At 59.2% G+C, this 11,685-nt stretch overlaps 2 non-coding genes across 2 annotated transcripts; both read left to right on the top strand.

Annotated features, from left to right (window-relative positions):
• Positions 1-4,774: 4,774 nt before the first annotated feature.
• Positions 4,775-4,848, top strand: TRNAI-AAU. The gene has a single exon. It is a non-coding gene; the product is annotated as a tRNA-Ile (tRNA).
• A 6,437-nt stretch (positions 4,849-11,285) lies between these two features.
• TRNAQ-UUG lies at positions 11,286-11,357 on the top strand. Its single transcript has one exon. It is a non-coding gene; the product is annotated as a tRNA-Gln (tRNA).
• The last annotated feature ends 328 nt before the right edge of the window (positions 11,358-11,685 follow it).

Here is an 11,685-nt window from a genome sequence, read left to right as displayed (position 1 = left end):
AGCTCTACCGGTGCCCCTCACTCCCGACCCGCAGCCCCCTGGGTTCCCCCCAGCTCTAGTGGTGCCCCTCACTCCTGACCCGCAGCCCCTGCTATCCCAGTCCTGACCTCCAGACTCACAGTTCTGCTGCTGCCCCTCACTCCCGACCCGCAGCCCCTCCTATCCCAATCCTGATCTCCACACCAAGAGCTCTGCTGGTGCCCCTCACTCCCGACCCGCAGCCCCTTAGGCGTCAACCAGCTCTGACGGTGCCCCTCACTCCCGACCCGCAGCCCCTGCTATCCCAGTCCTGACCTCCAGACTCTCAGCTCTGCTGGTGCCCCTCACTCCTGACCCGCAGCCCCCTGCGCTCCCTCCAGCTCTGACGGTGCCCCTCACTCCCGACCCGCAGCCCCCTTGATTCCTCGCTGAGCTCCCCAGTTACTGCGCTGCTGGTGCCACTCACTCCCGACCCGCAGCCCCTTAGGCGTCAACCAGCTCTGACGGTGCCCCTCACTCCCGACCCGCAGCCCCTGCTATCCCAGTCCTGACCTCCACACCCACAGCTCTGCCGGTGCCCCTCACTCCCGACCCGCATGGGTCACCCCTGGAGCAGGTTAAAGCTGCAGGTTGACAGTGGGGTTGCTGCCCCTGTGAACAGCTGCTGTAGCACCGCCTGGGCAGGACAGGGAGACCCAGTTATACCCCTCCCCCGCCCCAGCCTGTATCGGGGGATGGGAGCGCTCACACCCTGGGGCCCCTGAGTTGGGACGGAGGGAGGCCCCCGTGCACCAAGGAAGCTGTAAGGGCGAACAGGGGCACCCACCCACGCACCCGAGATCTTCTAGGGGGGGAGAGTGGCACCCACACACTCAGGATCTTGTAGGGGGGGACAAGGGCATCCACACTCCGGTATCCTCTGCAGAGGGACGGCACCCACACATCCAAGATTCTGTATGGGGGGCAGAGGTACCCGGACACCTGGGCTCCTGGACAGGGGATGGGGGGCACTGAAACATCCTGTATCTTACCTGGCAGGACAGCGGTGCCTGCAGCTCGACTTGAGACGGGGGCGGGGGGAGCAGAAGCATTTCCCAGTTCCAGGCTGTCCCCATCTGGCCAAGGCACAGAGCTCACAAGCAGAGTTTAAAGCTCCAGCTGCCAGACAGCAAAACAAGCCGGGCTCTGTGGCTGGTGCCTGTGATCCCGGAGGCTGAGGCTGGTGGATCACTTGAGCTCAGGAGTTCTGGGCTGCAGGGGGCTGTGCCGATCGGGTGTCCACACTAAGTTCAGCATCAATATGGTGATCCCAGGGAAGCTTGGGGTCCCCAGGTTGCCTAAGGAGGGGTGAACCAGCCCAGGTCGGAAACAGAGCAGGTCAAAACTCCCGTGCCGATCAGTAGTGGGGTTGTGCCTGTGAGTAGCCCCTGCAGCGTAGCCTGGGTGAGACAGTGAGACATGGTCTCTTTTAAGACCCCCCCCCCCCGCAGAGCCTGGAGTGGGGATGGGAGCACCCACACGCTGGGGATTCTGATTTGGGGGGAGGGACGCCCCCTGCAACACGGATCTTGAAAAGCGGAACAGTGACACCCACAGATCCCGGATAGGGGCAGGCAGGGGAAACCACACACGGGAGCTAGTTCATGGGGTGGGGGACACACCCATATGCTCCGTTGCACCATTCTTAATGAGAAGAACGGGGGCATCCACACAACACGGATCCTTAATGGGCGGGGGGACACCCACACACTCCACTATTAACCAGGAGGGACAGGGGCACCAGACACCCCCAGTAGCATGGAGAACACCCACATCCACCGGATCCCTCATGGGGAGTAAGACAGAGGGGATTGTAATGGGGCCCAGCGCACCCATGCACCAGGGATTGTTAAGGGTTGAAGGGACAGGGACACCCACACACACTGAGATCACGTCCTTGGAGGAACGCAAACCCTCCACAGAAGGACCTGGTCTGTTCCATGATGGCAGCCCAGCCTGGGTGAGTCAAAGTCTCTTTTTATACAGGCACGCCCCAGAGATCCTGACTAGGGGGAGAGAGACACCCACCCACCAGAGATCCTTAATGGTCTAGGGTGCACCCACACACCAGGGATTCTTATGGGTGGGAGGAATGGAGACAGCCAGACACACTGAGATCACTTCCTCCCAGGAGCCTGGGCCAGACAGGGAGACACAGTCCCCCTTTACATATCTGCCAGACAACCTTCCTCCCACTCCCTCCACACAATGTTCTTATTTGGAGGTGAAGCCAGGGAAACCACATGGAGGATTCTTATCTGGGGAACTGGGGGGACCCACTTACCACCAGAGATTCTTAAGGGCAGAAGGAACAGGGACTCCCACCTCTGCAGCATGGGGGTGGGTCGCCTGCTGGGATCATCGGGGCATATTTCACCTCGTCAATTCCCTGCCATTGCCTTGGGGGCCCCTTGTTCGCTGCCTCTGGCACCCAGTTTAGCCTCCTTCCTGAGGGCTGAAACGCTTTGATCTATCTAAGGTCTGTGGGATCAATGTGTGTCATGGTGTAATTCTGTGTTATTCGGGGGTCAGACTAGCTGAGCTAATGGCCCCTTCTGCCCTTAAACGCCATGAAAACATTTCCCTGGTTTCCCCTTGTGCCTGACAGACACCACGGTGAGGGGCCCGATAGAAGATCCTGGACACAGCGCTCTGGCTCTTACGTTACTTGGGGACGTCAGCACTTTCCTAGCAAAGCTGCTGCTAAAGCGCTGGATTTGGGGAACGGTTCGGCTCCGGTTCAGAGATCTGCCTGCGCGGTGTGAACCTGCCACGAGGAGCGGGAAACGCAACCAGCAACGGGAGGCGTTGGCTGAGCTCCGGGCTGCCCCCGTGTGGCCAAAGCTTAGAACTGAGCAGCGGAGTTTAAAGCTGGCGCTGGGAGGGACCTGAACACGCGGGGCACGAAGGCTCCTGCGTGTAACGCTTGTTGGGTGGGCAGCTGAGTGTAGCTGATTGCCGGAGTTCAAGCCTGCACCCTGGGGTGCTGAGCAGGTGTCTGTGCTCAGGTTGGCCAGAAAAGGAGGCTTTCAAAACTCTGGTACCAATTGGCAGTGGGACTGCCCCTGTGAAGAGCCGCTGCAGCCCCGCCAGGGAGAGCCGGTCTCTCTTTATGCAGCCCCCCCCCATTCCTCAGGACGGGGGTTGTGCTCAAAGATCTGTGCCCCATGTTTTCACCTCCGTGTGAAGCGCACAGTGCAAATAACCCTCAGCGCATCAGCTCAGTGCCAGGCTCAACTTCCACCGGCTCAGGCAAGATGGTGCAGAGGAGCCCCTGGGTGGCTGTGGGCCTGGGGAGGATGGCTTTTGATTTTTCGGCCTGACCGCTACGTGCAGCAAGGCCAAAAGTCAGATGGCCGGCTCTCCCGTCCACCACGCTCATCAGGAGCCCTTAGTCGACAGGCTTGGAGAATGCGGGCATCGCCCCCCACTACCTCTCGCATGCAAAGCGAGCGCTCTGCCGCTTGAGCTAATTCCCCACAGCTGGCCTGACTCTCAGGCACCGGGCAAAAAAAGGCAAGGGCTCTGTGGCCTTAAGCAGAACACAGCCTGAAATGGGGAGGGGGGGCGCTACCCAGAGCTGGGGAAGGGGGTCCGAGTCCCAGCCACGCTCCTCGGCACAAACACCAACGCTCCCTCCCTGGAGTGTGTCTGGGCTGAGAGTTAGCCCCAGAAACAAGCACCAAACTTCAGAAGACAACACAGGGATAGATCACTTGACGATTGCCTGCTCTGGCCATTGCCTCTGAAGCGCCTGGCATCGGTTACTGTCAGAAGACGGGATAGTGGCCTAGATGGACCATCGGTCTCACCCAGGAGGGCCGTTCTTATCTTCACCACTTTCCTCTAACCCAAGCAAAGCCAGGAGCAGGCCCAGCTCAGCAACTCTAGCAGGCTCCCTGGCCCCTGGCCCAGCATACAGCAAAACGACCCTGCCTCCGCCAGGCTAGACAGCCACCGACTCCCTCTTCCAGACCAACGCAGCCCTTCCCCGCTTTGGCTGTCTCCAAGCTGTCTGCGTGCTCTGCTCTGCTCCACGGCTGCCATGCTGCCTGAGATCAGGAGGCTGCGAGGTCTCACGGTCTCAGCTGAGCTGGTATCGCATGCCCCCCCGCCCATCTCCTCATTCCCTTCATGGACCCCTGGGATGTGAGTAATTCTGTATTTGAGTGGCTCTCCCTCCCGGCCAATGAGCTTGGCGTAGACTAGCAGGGAGGGAGGAGGAAAGGGATTGTGCTCCAGTGAGAGCTCAGAAAGAAAGGTGCAGGTCCCCCACGAGAGCCCAGCCCAGCAGAGCAGAGCAGAGCAGAGCAGGCTGGAGAATGTGTGTCTGGGTCTGACTACTTCGCCCCTGCTCTTCCATTTGAGCTAACTTCCCCCAGCTGTCTCCAGCCTCCCAGTCAGCGCAAGGGGGAGAAGGGCCGGGGTGGAAGAGCTTTGTGCTCCGCAAGGGCTGGCCTTTTGGGAGGCCAAGGGGGAGAGGGATGGAGGCCACTGGAGGAGCTGAGCCGGCTGACTGAACATGGCTTTTAAAAGAAGGGCAAGAGAAGGTCCTGCAGCTGCCTTGCCGCTGGAGACTGCGGGCATTGATCCCGCTGCCTCTCACATGCGAAGCGAGCGCTCTACCACTTGAGCTAATTCCCCTACCTTAGCAGGTGGTGTCTTGATCCATTCATTCGATAACGGAGGCCACATCGTTCCCTGCGCCAGCCGGTGACTCCTTCCAAAAGGGTCAGGCAAGGAAGGGCTTCCCGTAGGCCGGCTAGCTCAGCTGGTTAGAGCATGGTGCTAATAACGCCAAGGTCATGGGTTCAAGCCCCATGCTGGCCACTGCGGGAGGGAGAGGGTGACTTCTGCTCTTTTGGCAGACTGCTAGGGGTGGCAGAGGCCAAAACCAGGTGGGCCGGGAGCGGGCAAGAGCCCTGCTGGGCACCGGGCAGGACGAGGCTCCGGACACCTCCTTGGGCTCCCCTCCCTGGGCTCCTCGCTCCACCTGCTGCCTGAAAGGAACTTGGGCCCGGGGAGGAGACGGGTGAGCCCGGCCGGCTGCCTTCCAGGCTCATAGGAGGCCAGGCTTGAGCTGCCTGCCCACGAAGCCAAAATCGCAGGCCTGCCGGCTCGCCCCCATTGTCCACAGAGGGTTGACCTGATGGCCCAAATTCTTGCCGGCCGCCAGCTCCACCCAAATGTACCCGACGCCGGATCACGCTCCCCAGGCCAAGCCACAGAGGAAGGCTTAACACTCGGCACCCCAACCTAGGGGAGAGGCTTCACACTCCGCCGGCGCAGGGTGACCTTTGGGACTTCCCTGGACACCATCCTCCCACCGCCCACAGCCAGACCCCCCAAGCCCACACTCGAGCCCACCCCTCCGACAGGAAGGAGTAGGAGGACCACTCCACCCAGGGGCACCACCACTCAAAGTCAGCTTCACTTGCTTTCTCTTCTACCCCTTTCCTCCCAAGTTATGCGCCCCTCACGGGAGCCGGCCCTGGGAAGACGCAGGCACGGCACTCTGACTGGCGGAAGCCAAACGCCCACACCGAGAGTTTAGCACGGGCTCTTGAGGCACTGGAGGAACCCCATGCAGACGCACTGACGGAGCTAAGCTTTACGGCCAAGGGCCCTACCTGTGCAGAAAGCCAACTTGCTTGTGAAAAAGACGCCTCTTTCGGCTCCCCTTCCAAACTTCCAAATGGGAAAACACACACACTGAAACCCCCAAACGGTCCTAACGCTGGGGCCAGGCGAAAAAGAAAAGCAAGGAAAAGATTTCTAAATGGCCACCCTGCCAGAGTCGTACAGCTCCGCAAGTGAAACCCGTGAGAGGGACATTACACAGAAAAGGGGAATGGAAAGCTGCCCAAATTGAGATGCTGTGGAAAGCTACAGCCCCATCGCTACTTCTACTCTGCACACTTCTTGCAACAGCTGATTAACAGCCAGGTGCTTTTTGCATCCAAGCCCACACCAGGGGAAGACCTTGAGAAGCTTCCCGTGGCTTGCCTGGTTCAGCTGGTCAGAGTGCGGCACTCGTGGAGGCCATGGGCACCAACTTATATGGGCTCCTGGGGCTAAAGCCCCAGGAATATGCACAGTCAGGGGTTCTGCTCCACCAATATTTGGAGCTAGGTTTCTCCCCTGCTTGGAGCGCCCCCGCCTCTCATTTCCCCCCGCCGCCGCCGCCAGGGCTGGAGCTTCCCCACTCCCGCCCTGGAGCTTCCCTGCCTGAACGTAAAGAACGCGCAGCGCGCGTCTCTCTCCCTTGCTGCTGCTGCTGCCGCCGCCTAAGGGCTACAGCATAACAGCAGTGCAAGCTGCTGGTGCTGTAGCACCTCAGGAGCGGGAGGGGAGTGGAGGGGGCCGTGCCGTGCTTGGCAGCCCTCCCCTCCCCTGCCCCTACCTGGAGGAGACGCGAAGGGGACTTCCGGCCAGGAGACGGACATCACTCACCTTAGCAGCTGCTGGGGCTTCCGTGAGTGTTTGACCCTATGATTCCCCCCCTGCCCCAGCCCCTGCCCCAGCCCCCACTCCTGCCCAATGCTGGGGAAGGGAGGGGCAGCCCCATCCCCTCCCACCGTCCCCCAGTGAGGCTGTGGTGAGGGGCAGCAGGCTGCAGCAGGGGTCAGGGAGGCAGGAAGCCACATGTGAAGGCAGTGCCCCTCCCCACCACAGGGGAGATGGGGGAGGGGGTTCATAGACCTACCTGAGCAGCTGGGGCTTGGGTGTATTTTGTGACAACTTGCTCTCCCTGTCCCCCCCCAGCCACCACCCTGCAGCCCCACTCCTGCCCACGCTGGGGACGGGAAAGCCCCATCCCTACCCCCAGTGAGGCGCAGCAGGCTGCACAGGGGTGGCAGGAAGCCACATGGGAAGGCAATGCCCCTCCCCAGCACTCCACCAACCCACCCGCCACAGGGGATGGGAGAGGAGGCTTCCTAGATCTAAGCAGCTGGGGCTTGGGTGAATTTTATGACACCCTGCTCCCCGCCATAGCCACCACCCTGCCTACCCCACTTCTGCCCCATGCTGGGCAAGGGCAGCCCCATCCCCATCCACAGTGAAGTTATGGTGAGGGGCAGCAACATGGAAGGCCACCTGTGATGGCAACCCCACCCCACCCAGTACCCATCGTAGGGGAGGGAGTGAGCTTTCTGGACCTGAGAGGGCTCTAGGAGCATGTGCAGAGTGTGTGTGCCATGGGGGCAGGAGGGTCCCTCCTGGAGCTTGCTGCTGCCAGTGGTGGTGGGGGGGAGTCCTCTCTGGCCCTAGCCCTGGGGCAGCCTGTCTGCACCCCAAGTTCCTCATCCTCAGCCCTGCCCCACCCCAAAGCCTGCACCCCCAGCACTGAGCATGCTCCTGCACTGTGAACCCCTCATCCCCAGCCCCACCCCAGAACCCTCACCTGAGGGGAAAAACATGCAACTTAAATTTGGTGGTCAGTTTGGAGTATCATTGTATTTAGCACAATATTTGATTATTTTACACCCTTCAAAGTATGTAACTGGTCGTATACAGGTGTTACGAAGTGGGATTGTGCTTAATGTTTTCTCTGAATACTGTCTGTGTGCCTCAGTTTCCCCTATGCATTTCTCAAGGCTCTAGATGGTGGGATAACGGGGTGTGATTGTTGTAGAGCCCAAGAGGGACAGTGTGATGCCATCTGCACAGAGAATGGCCGACACCCTGTCTCCAGGCAACAGATGGCCTGGGCCCTCCCCTGCAAAGGTGCCAGCTGAAGGTGTTGGTGCGCTCCCTCCAGCTCTGGCGGTGCCCCTCACTCCCGACCCACAGCCCCTGCCATTCCAGTCCTGACCTCCAGACTCACAGCTCTGCTGGTGCCCCTCACTCCCGACCCGCAGCCCCTGCTATCCCAGTCCTGACCTCCAGATTCACAGCTCTGCTGGTGCCCCTCACTCCCGACCCGCAGCCCCCTGCGCTCCCTCCAGCTCTGCTGGTGCCCCTCATTCCCGAACCGCAGCCCCCTGTGATCCCTCCAGCTCGGACAGTGTCCCTCACTCCCGACCTGCAGCTCCTGCCATCCCAGTCCTGACTTCCAGACTCACAGCTCTGCTGGTGCCCCTCACTCCCGACCCGCAGCCCCCTGCACTCCCTCCAGCTCTGATGGTGCCCCTCACTCCCGACCTGCAGCCCCTGCTATCCCAGCCATGACTTCCAGACTCACAGTTCTGCTGGTGCCCCTCACTCCTGACCCGCAGCCCCCTGGGCTCCCTCCAGCTCTGCTGGTGCCCCTCACTCCTGATCCGCAGCCCCCTGGGCTCCCTCCAGCTCTGCTGGTGCCCCTCACTCCTGATCCACAGCCCCCTGGGCTCCCTCCAGCTCTGCTGGTGCCCCCACTCCTGATCCACAGCCCCCTGGGCTCCCTCCAGCTCTGCTGGTGCTCCTCACTCCCGACCTGCAGCCCACTGCGCTCCGTCCAGCTCTGACGGTGCCCCTCACTCCCAACCCACAGCCCCTGCTATCCCAGTCCTCACCTCCAGACTCACAGCTCTGCTGGTGCCCCTCACTCCTGACCCGTAGCCCCCTGGGCTCCCTCCAGCTCTGCTGGTGCTCCTCACTCCTGACCCGCAGCCCCCTGGGCTCCCTCCAGCTCTGCTGGTGTCCCTCACTCCTGATCCGCAGCCCCCTGGGCTCCCTCCAGCTCTGCTGGTGCCCCTCACTTCTGATCCACAGCCCCCTGGGCTCCCTCCAGCTCTGCTGGTGCCCCCACTCCTGATCCACAGCCCCCTGGGCTCCCTCCAGCTCTGCTGGTGCTCCTCACTCCCGACCTGCAGCCCACTGCGCTCCCTCCAGCTCTGACGGTGCCCCTCACTCCCAACCCACAGCCCCTGCTATCCCAGTCCTCACCTCCAGACTCACAGCTCTGCTGGTGCCCCTCACTCCTGACCCGTAGCCCCCTGGGCTCCCTCCAGCTCTGCTGGTGCCCCTCACTCCTGATCCGCAGCCCCCTGGGCTCCCTCCAGCTCTGCTGGTGCCCCTCACTCCTGATCCACAGCCCCCTGGGCTCCCTCCAGCTCTGCTGGTGCCCCCACTCCTGATCCACAGCCCCCTGGGCTCCCTCCAGCTCTGCTGGTGCTCCTCACTCCCGACCTGCAGCCCACTGCGCTCCCTCCAGCTCTGACGGTGCCCCTCACTCCCGATCCGCAGCCCCTGCCATCCCAGCCCTGACCTCGAGACTCACAGTTCTGCTGGTGCCCCTCACTCCCGTCCCGCAGCCCCTGCCATCCCAGTCCTGATCTCCTGTGACGTTGTGAGTGTAATATAATATTTCATTGAAAGGTGACAGGGCCAGAAAGAGTTAATTAACTCACCTCACTGACTGACCTGACCCATGGGTGAACCTTAAGGACTGGTTAGGAAGATCTGTAAATGAACAGAGCTTTGAAATGCAAGTCGGCATTGTTAGAGGTAGAAGGGGAGATGTTTGCTCAGGGCTTGTGATGTCAGCAAACAAGTCTTGTCTATTGCTGTAGTTTTAATTCAAAGATCAAAAAAGGAATATTAACATTTATGATGATACTTGAGTGATATAGTATTATTGTCTCTGTGTCTCTTTGAAGGTTGTGCTAACCTGGATCTGAGCTGTTTAATGGCTAAATTACCCTGTGCTAATTGCCAGGATGTTTGGGAGAAGAAGTTAAGCCTGTTGTTTTCTCAGGCTGAAAGGCTGCTGGAAATGTAAAAGAACCCTGGGACATGATCTTGCTTCATCTCAGATCTGCTTTGGGATTTAACAGGGGGAAACCTTAAGCCATAAGGATTGAGATCCCGAGTCACTGACTGGAGTCACCCTGAATATGGAAATTGGACTATAACCTCTGGACCATTTCTAAAAGGACTTTTGGCAACTACAAGCTCATCTCTGCTATGCATCTGAACCTCGAGAATTGAATTCAAGTCTGTCTGTAGATTGATCTTTTAACCAACTCTCTCTCTCTCTCTTTTCTTTTTTAATAAATTTTAGCTTAGTTAATAAGAATTGGCTATAGTGTGTATTTTGTGTAAGATCTAAGTTATAATTGGACCTGGGTATGTGGCTGATCCTTTGGGATTGGAAGAACCTTTTCTTTGATATGATGAGATCAGATTTTCAGGAATCATCATCATATCTGACGTGTGTGTCTGGATGGAGGCCTGAGGCTGGGCACTTCAAAGGAACTGCGTGGTTTGGACTCTGAGTAACCAGTGAGGTGCTACAGAAGCTGTTTTGTGCTGGTTGGTAAATCTAAGTATTGGAATAACCACCAGCGTTTGGGGTTTGTCTGCCCCGTTTTGTTTACAGTTCACCCTGATTGAGTGATCTCAGCTGGCTCCCACGGGCAGCACCGTCACACTGCTCCTTTCTAGTCACACTTTCTACACATCTAACGTTAGTATATAATGTAATACAGATCTATCCCAACACCTGCCGGAGGGCCTCTGGTAAGGCGGATTCGGCGGCATGCCTGTGGGAGGTCTGCCGGTCCTGTGCCTTCGGCGTAACCACCGCCGAATTGCCGCTGAAGCCGCGGGACTGGCAGAGCTCCTGCAGGCATGCCACCTAATCCGCATTACCAGGGGACCTCCTGCAGGCAGCCTGACTGCCACCCTCACAGCGACCGGCAGGCCGCCCTCTGCAGCTTGCTGCGCTGGTGCCTGGAGCCACCCCTGTCCCCTACCTAGAGCAGAGGATATTGGAAGCTGAACATCCAGAGCTTGCAAGATAAAGGAGCAGGGGGGCGAGGCCTGGTGGTGTTGGCAGAACGGGAAAGCATCAGAGGGTTCTATGGCAACCAGGGGGATTGGTGGGAGTCGGTGAGGGAGGAGTTGGTGACTTTGTTCCAGCAGTCGGGCAAACACCACAACATTAAAGAAACCAACAGTGCCAAGTCCTGCAGCGTCGCCTGTGGGATTTCCACAAGAGCATCCAGGCTGGGGAGCCAGTCAGCCTGTGACTGTACGACCGGGTCAAGCGACAGCTGCCCGAGTTCCAGGAGATGAGGCTGCAGTTGGCTGATATGAGTGGGAGCACCAAGTGAAGGGAGGGGCGGCCTCCCCTGACATTTTTGCAGCCTGAAGGGAATGGAGACAAAGCAGGGGGATGTGGAGACTCAGGGCAGGACCCGCGGATCCAGCCGTGCAGGCCCACAGTCGCTGGAGGAGGAGAGAGAGTCCTGCGAGAGGAAGCCGCTGGTGGGAAGCAATAAGTGCAGAGTGCAAACCAGCCAGCTGAGAGTCACAGGGGTCTAAAAAACAAAACAGCAGCAGGTCCCATGGTGTAATGGGCAGCACTCAGGACTTTGAATCCTGGAATCTGAGTTCAAATTTCAGTGGGACCTCTGGCAGATATGTTGGTTTGCTGCAAAGCCTTAGAGCTCAATGTGCTTGGCTACCCTCTCCTTGTCTAGATAGAGTGGATGTTTTTTTCTCCTCCTCCTGGGTCATTGGTGCCCACTGGAGATGGGTCTCTGGTCCAGCTGGCCGCTAGAGGGTGGGGTCCTAGAACTTAACAGTCTGGCTGAGATTCCTGCGGGTTGACCTGATGGTTGGGTTTCTTGCTGCTTCACCTGATGTCCACAATTTTGGTCCCTGTAGCTGCAGCTGCCACACTCTTCCTCTTGCCCACATGGCATTTAAAGGAAGCAGTGCCAGGGCCAGGCTTCCCAG

This window comes from Mauremys reevesii, linkage group 12 (assembly GCF_016161935.1).
Source record: "Mauremys reevesii isolate NIE-2019 linkage group 12, ASM1616193v1, whole genome shotgun sequence".
Lineage (NCBI taxonomy): Eukaryota > Metazoa > Chordata > Testudines > Geoemydidae > Mauremys > Mauremys reevesii.
The sequence above is the reverse complement of the archived record's forward strand: the minus strand, read 5'-3'. Positions and strand labels throughout refer to the sequence as shown.